The sequence below is a fragment of the Ictidomys tridecemlineatus genome, unplaced genomic scaffold (assembly GCF_052094955.1).
Source record: "Ictidomys tridecemlineatus isolate mIctTri1 unplaced genomic scaffold, mIctTri1.hap1 Scaffold_170, whole genome shotgun sequence".
Lineage (NCBI taxonomy): Eukaryota > Metazoa > Chordata > Mammalia > Rodentia > Sciuridae > Ictidomys > Ictidomys tridecemlineatus.
Genome location: NW_027521478.1, coordinates 213038 through 222803, shown reverse-complemented (window position 1 = coordinate 222803; position 9766 = coordinate 213038). Strand labels below are relative to the sequence as shown.

At 36.5% G+C, this 9766-nt stretch overlaps 1 pseudogene; it reads left to right on the top strand.

Moving 5' to 3' along the window:
• Nucleotides 1–5081: 5081 nt before the first annotated feature.
• LOC144372836 (1-phosphatidylinositol 3-phosphate 5-kinase-like) overlaps nt 5082–9766 on the top strand; it is a 51079-nt pseudogene continuing 46394 nt past the window's right edge.

Sequence of the window (9766 nt, the reverse complement as noted above, 5' to 3'; positions counted from 1 at the left end):
AGAAAGACAGTCTGAGAATAATTCTGGCAAGCAGAAGGACCTCATGAATGCACATTTAGTAGAATGATTCTAAGAGTAATTTTGAAAGAAATAATAATAAAAGAGTTTAAAGTATGAATGGGAGGTATAAAAAAGGAGACACAAAAAACTTTTCAAAAAAGTTGATTGTGCCACTTCTATTCAAAATGCTTTATAAAGTTTTAGTAAACATAATTTTCTGTTATCTATATTACTTACCTATCATTTGTCTTGGTTAGAACAGATTAGATCATCTTAATTTCTTGTCATTTATGTTAGTTGTGTTGTTTCCTTTTATTTCTTCATTTTATTGTTTAAATAACTATGACAGATATCTTTAACTTACCTTTTTAAAAACAGTTGAATCATTTCTTTAGGCTACATTGCTAGAATTGGAATGAATGAATAAAGGAATTTTTAAGGCTTGTTAGATCTACCAAATCATTCTATAGCAGGGATATAACAATTTATATAGTTATATAAAGGGTAAAGGGGAGCTAATTTTATTATATCCTAGCCAGAACTGAATTTCATAATTTTAAAAAACATCTTTGCAGCTAGGTGCCATGGTGCATGCCTGTAATCCCAGTGACTTGGGAGGCTGAGGAAGGAGGATCCCAAGTTTGAGATCAGTCTGTGCAATTTATGGAGACCCTATCTCAAAATTTAAAAAAAATAAAAAGAGACAGGGTCCCATTGAATTGCTTAGTGCCTTGCTTTTTGCTGAGGCTGGGTTTGAACTTGCAATTCTTCTTTCTCAACCATCCCCAAAACAAACAAACAAACAAACAAATAAATATTATAAATAGAGCTGGGGATGTAGCCCAATGATTGCACTTCCCTGGCATGCACAAGGCTCCAGGTTCAACCCCTAGTACTGCAAAAAACCAACAAAAACATCTTTGCATTACCTATTGAAGTGAGTTAGAGCTCTTTGTACAGAACTGACCGACTCCAGGCCACTGAACAGGGAAGTTCAAGATAAGCCTACTGGTCAAAAATTAGGAAGTGCTTTCAATGACAAACAACAGCTGACATCATACTCAATGGTGGAAAGTTCAAAGCTTTTCTTCTAAGATCAGGCAAGAATGCCTACTCTTGCCACTTCTATTCAACATAATATGATACAGCAATTAGGCATGAAAAAGGAATAAAAGGCACCCAAATTGGAAATGAAGACTTAAATTGTCCTTCTTTGCGGAAGACTTGATTTTACATGTAGAAAACCCTAAAGATGACACAAAAAAACTGTTAGGAATTATGAACAAATTTGACAATATTGTAGGATACATCAACATACAATGATCATTAGCATTTCTATTTACTAACAACAAACCCTCCTGAAAAGAAAATTTAAATAGTCTCATTTATGACAGCTACAAAAAATTAAATACTTAGGAATGAATTTACTTAAGAAGATGAAGGGCCTGCACACTGAAAACTACAAAACATTGATGAAATAAATTAAAGAAGACACAAATAAATGAAAAGACATTCCATGTTCATGGATTGAAAGATTTTAATATTGTTAAAATGTGCATATTACTTAAAGTGATCTATAGAGTCAATCTATATCAGTCAAAATTTTGATGACTTTTTTTAAAAAACAAAAATAGAAAAACAAAGCAATGCTAAAATTTGTATAGAACATGGAACAATAAAGGCTCTGAATAGCCAGTCATCTTGAGCAAAAAGAACAAAACTGGAAGCTTCACACTACCTGACTTCAAAATACACTACAGAGTTGCAGTAACAAAACAGCATAATACTGGCAAAGGAGCAGACACAAGACCAATGGAACAGAATAGGTACCAGAAATATATGACTTTGGATGTTTAGTATTATTTATGGTAAATGGGTTATTCAGAAAGTTGCCAAGAACACACTATGGGAAAAGGGCAGTGTCTTCAATAAATGGTATTGGGAAAACTGGAGGTCCATATGCATAAGAATGAATTAGGCCAAGTGGATTAAATATCCAAATATAAGATCTGAAAATGTAAAACTACTAGCAGTAAATGTATGGGAAAAGGTCCATGTCATTGGCCTGGGCAATAATTTTTTTGGTTATGACCCCAAAGTTTAGGCAACAAAAGCAACATAGACAAATGAGCAACACATGAAACCAAAATGCTTCTGCAAAGCTAGGCAAACAGTCAACAGAACAAAAAGACAAGCTACGGAATGAGAGGATATTTGCAACCTTGCATCAGATAAGGTGCTATTATCCAAAATATACAAGGAACTTAAACAACTTAATAATAAAAAAATGAAAAACACAACTATAAAATGGGAAATGTATGTGAATAGAATTTTCCTAAGATAGCATACAAATGGCCCATAGATATGAAAAATGCTCAATATTGGGGCTGGGGATGTGGCTCAGTGGTAGAGCACTTGCCTATCATGTGTGAGGCACTAGGTTTGATTCTCAGCACCACATAAAAATAAATAAAGGGCCATCAACAACTAATAAAATATCTTTTAAAAAATGCTCAATATAACTAGCTATCAGAAAAAATACAAATTATAACCACAGTGAAAGATACCACCTCACACCTGTTAGAATGACTATTATCAAAAGATAAGAAGCATTGCAGAGTATGAGTAAAAAAGGGAAGCTTGCATATTACTAATGTGAATGTAAATTAGTACACTCATTATGGAAAACAGTATGGAAGTACTTCAAAAAATTTAACATAGAACTACCATATGATTCAGCAACCCCACTTTTGGGTATATGAAATCAGTGTATCAAAGATATATCTGCATTCCTATGTTAACTGTAGCATGATTTACAATGACCCAAATTGAAATCAATCCAAGTGTTCATCAGGCAGGGATGGATAAAGAAAAAATGTGGTATATATGGATAATGGAATATCAGTGAGTCTTAAAAAATCTTTGTGATAATAAAGATGAACCTGGAGGACATTAAGTGGAATGAGTCAGGCACAGAAAAGTGATTAGCATCCATATTGATAGTAATCAATATAAAGAAAAAGCTATTTTCAGCAAAATGCAACTAATATATGGGGAGAAATATAAATATAGTACTATAACAATAGTCAATTTAGCAAGAATTATAAATGGAGGCTAAGATGAGTTTTCTGGGAGGATATTTACACAAATCATCTCTCTACAGATAAAATTCATCTGGAATGACTTTGGATGTTTAGTATGAGGTCAGAATCTAAACTGATTTCTCTCCCCACCACCAAATGGTAACCAGTTTTTCATCTTTTTTTCCCCACAGATTATACTGTAAGTGAATACAGATATTGGACTGAAAAACTTATTGAGGACATGGACTATAATCATGTTCATAGTTTGATCCCTAGAGTAGTGCCTACTTAACACACATTGTTGGTGACTCAAAAATGTTTGTTACAGGGTCTGGAGGCACATGCCTAGAATTCTAGGTATTTGGGAGGCTGAGGTGGAAGGATGGAAAATGAGTCCAGCCTGGGCAACTTAGTGAGCTATCTCAGAATTAAAAAAAAAAAACATTAAAAGACTGGGGATGTAGCTCAGCGGTAAAGCACCCCTATGCTGGGGAAAAATAGTTTGTTGAATAGATGTTTTATTATTATTTTTTTAATCATACATGGAGTTTCTATATACATTAAGGTGTTCTTGTCTAGTATGACTACTTTATTCATATGCTCTCTGGGTCTATTTTGTACTTTATTTTAGGTTTATGAAATATTAATATATGGTGGACTGATTTAAGAAAGGTTTTTTTTTGGTTTTTCTTCCTAGAAGGCAGAGACTTGAGCATGTTCATAGGCTGAGAACAAAGAGTCACTGGGAAAAGATTGGTTGAAGATACAGTGCAAGATACCAGGAACAGGAGAGTAGATTGGGTGCCAGGAGGATTGAACTGGGAAAGAGCAGACCTCTCTCTACCAGAGAGGAGGGATCCAGGTAGGCCAGGGTAGAAGTGGATATGTGGATGCAGGAAAAAGCTGTGGCAGGGGAGGTTAGGTTGTTAAGGATTGCACCCAAAGTAACCTTGGCTTTTTCACTTGGTTAGATAAGATTCTCTAGAGAATGCTAGTCAAGGTAATATGTGTGTGTGTGTGTGTGTGTGTGTGTGTGTGTGTTTGGCACCGCAGTAATGAAGAATGACAAGGGGAAGCTGAATACACTCTCTAGAATGATTGCTGAAGGGCCCAGTTGAGGGTAGTGACCAGGTTTTGTACTAGGACAGATTTCTGTGGTACTCTCTAGCAGATGAAAAGATCATCTCAAAGAAAGCTTGAATGAGGATTTGCCAAAACTCTCTGAGGAAAAGAATCCCCAGAATTGAATTAAAATAGAACCTCCCTTTATATTTCTTTCCTTTCTGTGCTCCTCTGCCAAGCCCCACAATTTCAGTCAGCAGGTTTTGGTATGTTTTCTACCGAATCAAAGTGACAATCCAGCTAGCCTTAGCATCTGCAACTCAAAACCTGAATGAAAAGCCTAGAGCCAACCTCACTAACTCTGGGTCAGGCACTCTGCCAACAGCTTTTCATGAACTGTTTTACATAATCTTAAAAAAAAAGTATGTGAAGTGGGTACTGCTATTATTAACTCCATTTTACACACCAGAGGTCTGACGCCTGAAGAAGTTAGCAATTTATCTAGGGGAATATGCCTAGCTATGGTCGGAGTCCTGCAAGTCTGACGCCAGCGTCTTCGCTCTCACCCACTGATCAGCGCTACATAAGTCAGAGTCCGGGTCAGGAGAACGCCGAGCACTGTCACCCATTAAGAGTGCTCACGGTGTCGAACACATACGGTAACCGCGGCCCAGCCAGCACCCGTCTGGTGCCCAGGACACCAAGCACGCATCCGGTGACCCACACTCGTGACGCTCACACCCGCTGTGATCCTGGCTTCCTCAAAAAAGGCGGAGGAGGCCTAGCTTTGGCCAAGTGGTCCAAGACGACACTCTCTGGGCTGGACTCTTTCTGCCTGAGCATCTGATCCGAACGTCGTGCGGGCGGGGAGGAGGGGGCGGAGTCGGCCCCCAGGAAAGATTGCGGATTGGTGGGGAGGAGGAAGGGGGGCGGAGCCTTGGGGGGAAGGGAGACGCCGCATCTACCACGTAAGCATCTTTGCTTCCTGCCACAACAGCCAGCGACTGGAGTAACCCTTCGCTGCGCTCCGGGGCGGGCTCCCTGCACCTGAGCCGGTGAAGCTGGGGTTGGGGTGGAGGGAGGCCAGCGGGGCCGGGGCGGGAGGCCCAGATAAAGGAGAGGCCTGGGGTGTGGCCAGCTGGGGCTGATAGTGGGAAGAAGGCCGGCTTGGGTGCTGTGCGGGCCAGAGCGGTGGGGGAAAGCTGAGGTGAGGGCGAGAGATGGGGCTCCTTCGCTGGGTTGCGGCTGGGCCAGGAAAGGCCAAGAACCTGTCCCAAGCATTAGCTGGTCTTCCTAATTCCAGGCTGCCCTGAGTCTGGCGAGTGAAACGGGAGCCGCGTAGGGCCCTTCTTGAAGAGGGTTCCTTGAAACATTTGAAGTTCCCTTGCACCTCTTTTAACCCTCATGCCCGAACTTATTTAGGAGGAGGAATGCCCACTCCTCTTCCCTTTGAGTGGACGAGCTCTGGTCCATGTGTCAGAGGTACATCATTAGGCTGGAAAAGAAAGCTCATAAGCTACAGAACTGGTAACAACATTGGGCTTTCAAATATGCGTATATCTCCTTAAAAGCTTGTTTCTGCTATTAAAGGCGATTTTATTTCAACTCAAAGTGTTTTGGGGAGACTTGGTTTCCAAATTAGTACTTCCCTTTCTTAAAGAATGTTCTCAGCAAGAGGATGAGAATGAAGTGGGTGGATACTTTTAGGAATATGGGGTCTTCTGCCTAGTTTAGAGTTTGTTGTTATTAAGACATTCAAGAAATATGAAAAATGCTAGAATTCTGTATCAAGCAGAATCGGTTATTTCTGTGTATCTGTGTATAATACGTTAAATTATTAAGATGTTAATTCCGTGCATTCATTTAGTAAAAATTAGTACAATGACAATACAGATAGTATTTTGGCATATTTGCAGTATTTTATTTCGAATTTATTTGAATCTCGTTTTCTGCCTCTCCAAAAGGTCATACTCTGTCATTCTTACAAAAAAATATTCTTAGTTTTCTTTTTCTTGAGTTTGGGCAGGTTGACTCCTTTGAGAGGCAAGACTAATTTCCTGGGAACTGCCTCTTTCTTTCTGGAAAGAGTAATATGGATCAGTTTTGGTATTCCTTTAGTATTTTTGTTGGCAAAAATTGAACAACAACAACAACAACAAAACTCTTTGTTGGTGGAAGCCAACACTACTAGTATTAAACTGTCCTGCATTATTAGATACAATTTGAGTATTTTTTATAAAAAACTACTTAGAGATAACTAGGCTGATACTTGGATATTCTAACTAAAATTTTGATATTGGCTGATAGAGCCACTTATTTCCTACGTTTAATACCCCATAGCCTACTGATTAGCTTTACTAACAAGGTAATATGCATATACTACACTAACCTTGAAATGGAAAGAGGTGGAGTGCTGGTGATACATCAGAGGTCTTTGAGTAAGTAGATAAATACTTCTAATTACCTGTCAGGAAGGAGTCCTAGTTTTTATAATAAGCAGTTATTGAGTTGTCAAAAAATTAGAGTTGTAATGTAGTTTTTTCAGGATCCCAATATCATGTAATTATTATTGATAACTCCATGTGATTGTATTTATGTTGTAGAGACAATACTTGCTATATGTTAATATTGTAATTTTTTATCTTCATATCTCCAAAACCTAATAAAAGTTTCATGTTTAGTTGATCTTTAGAAGTAATTCAAGGTAATTCTAAGGCTCTTTATGCAGGTTTTTAACTCTGCTTCTGATATTACTTTTGTGAAAGTAGAATATAGGTTGTTTTCTTAGGTCTGAGGTTGCTATTGTCATCATGTCCTTCATCTCTAGTACTCTTTTAAAAAATACAGAACAAAAATTTGAGTTTGTACTTAATCAGTCACCATCTTATTTTCTAAGTCTTGAAGCTGGAATATGGAGTGTCATGATACTTTGGAAGGATTATTAACTACTTTCCCCAATAGAAGATGATATTAAAGACTTTTTCCCTTTTTCCTTCTTCCTCCTCTTCTCTCACTTTCCCCCCTTACTCTTTTTCTTTTTCTCCCTGCCCCAGCTTCTAATAAATATTTATTGCCAAAATTATGTTTAAGTTAGTGGTTTCATTTGTGCTTGAATTAAAAGTCAATTAAATTATTAATAAAGCAAAGTCTTGAGTAGTCTTGAGTAGCTAGAAAATAGCTTATAGGCTAGACTTGGAGGTCTGTGAAAAGCTACAAAAATAATTTCAATCTAAAGAATTTTGTGGTGAGATTAGATGCAGGTTCCCAAACTATCTTTGTGACCTGCCCCCAGGAAAGTTATTTTAGATTCAGAGTACCTTGGTTGCCTTGAAGATAAAAATGTAATGAGGACTGCTTTATGTACCTTCCAGGATTGTAAAAATAAAATGAGATGGTGCATATGATTTTAGAGAAGCAAAGCATTTACAAGAGTGTAATGTCCTCTTTTTAAAAGTGTAAATTATATTAGAAACTAAAGCATTTTAATGACTAACTAGAGGTATGCATGGTTCTTCTGGTTGAACTATAACTCCGAATAGCAAAATATAAATCGGTGCTTTTTTGGTAAACTCTGATGTGGAGATTTACTGCTTTGGCTGAATTATGATTTTTGGTAATTTAGGGGAAAAAGTCCTTTAGGAAGAACTTTATCTTAATATTTATATAGGGTTAAAGGGGAAAATAGCAAGTTCATATTCCTGGGAGGAAACATGATGGAGCATAGCTTATTGATTTGAATAGTTGTCAATATTCAAATAAGGTGTAACTTGAGCTAATTGTTGAGTTTATATAGAAATGTCATTAAAGGATGACTATTTTATTTCCTTTCTTTAGGTAGATATTTTTTTTGTTATATTTTTAGAGGGAAAAGCTGAAATAAGTAAGATGGAGGAATTTATATGTTGGCATAAAACCAGTTTCCCCCTATAACTTTAAAAAACTATTAAGTACCTTTTTTCCCAAAAACTTTTACAGATACGAAAATATTTTTCTTCTTTGCCTGCTCACATTTATGCCTTACCTGCAAATTTTTTAATTTAAAAAATTTAAAATGATTTTAATAGTAATGTTTGAAATTAGGTTGACCATCAGTTTTAGGTGTTGAGATTTGATTTAGACAGCAGTGTTTTTAAACCTTCACTTGAGTATGCTAAGCTAAATTCACTGACTCTTTGGTTTTCATAGGTAAAAACTCTCACAGAATAGGACCTTCCAGATATATGCATATTGTTTGAAATTAACTTTTGGCTTCTGAAACAGTAACTTTTTTTTTTCTTTTGCAGACTCATGAAATGGCCACAGATGATAAGACTTCCCCAACATTGGACTCTGCTAATGATTTGCCTCGACCTCCTACCAGTCCTTCTCATCTTACACACTTTAAACCTTTGACTCTTGACCAGGATGAACCTTCTTTTAAGTCAGCATATAGTTCTTTTGTAAATCTTTTTCAATCTAACAAAGGTAAGACTTACTCTTAAGCATCAGAAACCTTACAGTTTTGATTCTTTATAGTTCCCTTATTCAACTTTCATGTTGTATCTTTGTGAGAAAGTGAAATATTAAGAAGGTGCTTTATTCATATATCACCAGATTTTTCTGCTTAAGAAGAAAAAGCTAGATTCCTTTTTTTTTGGGGGGGGGTACTGTTGAACCCAGGGGTGCTTAACCACTGAACACATGCCCAGCCCTGTTTTATATTTTATTTAAAGACAGGGCAAGAGCTTGTCTTGCTGAGTTGCTTACAGTGTCACTAATTTCCTGAGGCTGGCTTTGAACTTGTGATCTTCCTGTGTCAGCCTCCTGAGCTGCTGGGATTAAAAATGTGTGCCATTGAGCCAAGACTAGGTAGAATTTTTTTTAATATTGTTTTTAGTTGTAGGTGGATACAACACCTTTATTTTGTTTAACTTGTTTTTATGTAGTGCTGAGGATCGAACCCAGTGTCTCACACGTGCGAGGCAAACACTTTATCACTGAGCCACAACCCCAGCCCCTCAGTAGAAATTTTGATAGTTCTAATTAAGTTTATTAATGGTTAGGTTTAAAGTACTGTAAAAACTTGGTACATTTTTAAGATGATAATTTTTAAAAAATAAGCTTTAATTTTTAAAACAGTTTTATTAGATTTATAGAAAAATTGGAAAGATAATGCAGAGCACTTAGTTTACCCCTACATTCAGTTTCTGCTATTATTAACATCTTAGGTTAGTATTACTATACTATCAGTATTACTGGACTAATGTAAATATTTTACAATTTTCACTAACTACTGTATGTATTTTATTCAGTTTTAAAATTTTTACATAATGTCCTTTTATTGTTATAAGATTCCATCTAAGATATTATATTATGTAGACTCTTTATAAGATAATACTCTATTTAGTAAACGTTTATTGAGCAGCTACTATATTGGGTGCTATTTCAATAGTACAAGGAATCTCTTCCATAAACACAGCAAAAATTCTGGGCCTTTGTGTAAAAAGCTTGCATTCTGTTTCCTCAAATTTCAAATGAAAAGTAAAACAGAAAATCACATATACCAAGGGTGTGATTATTGGCTTATAATTTTGCTCTACTCTTTGGATTTCTTTCTTTTTAAAAAATCCAAAAGCCTAATT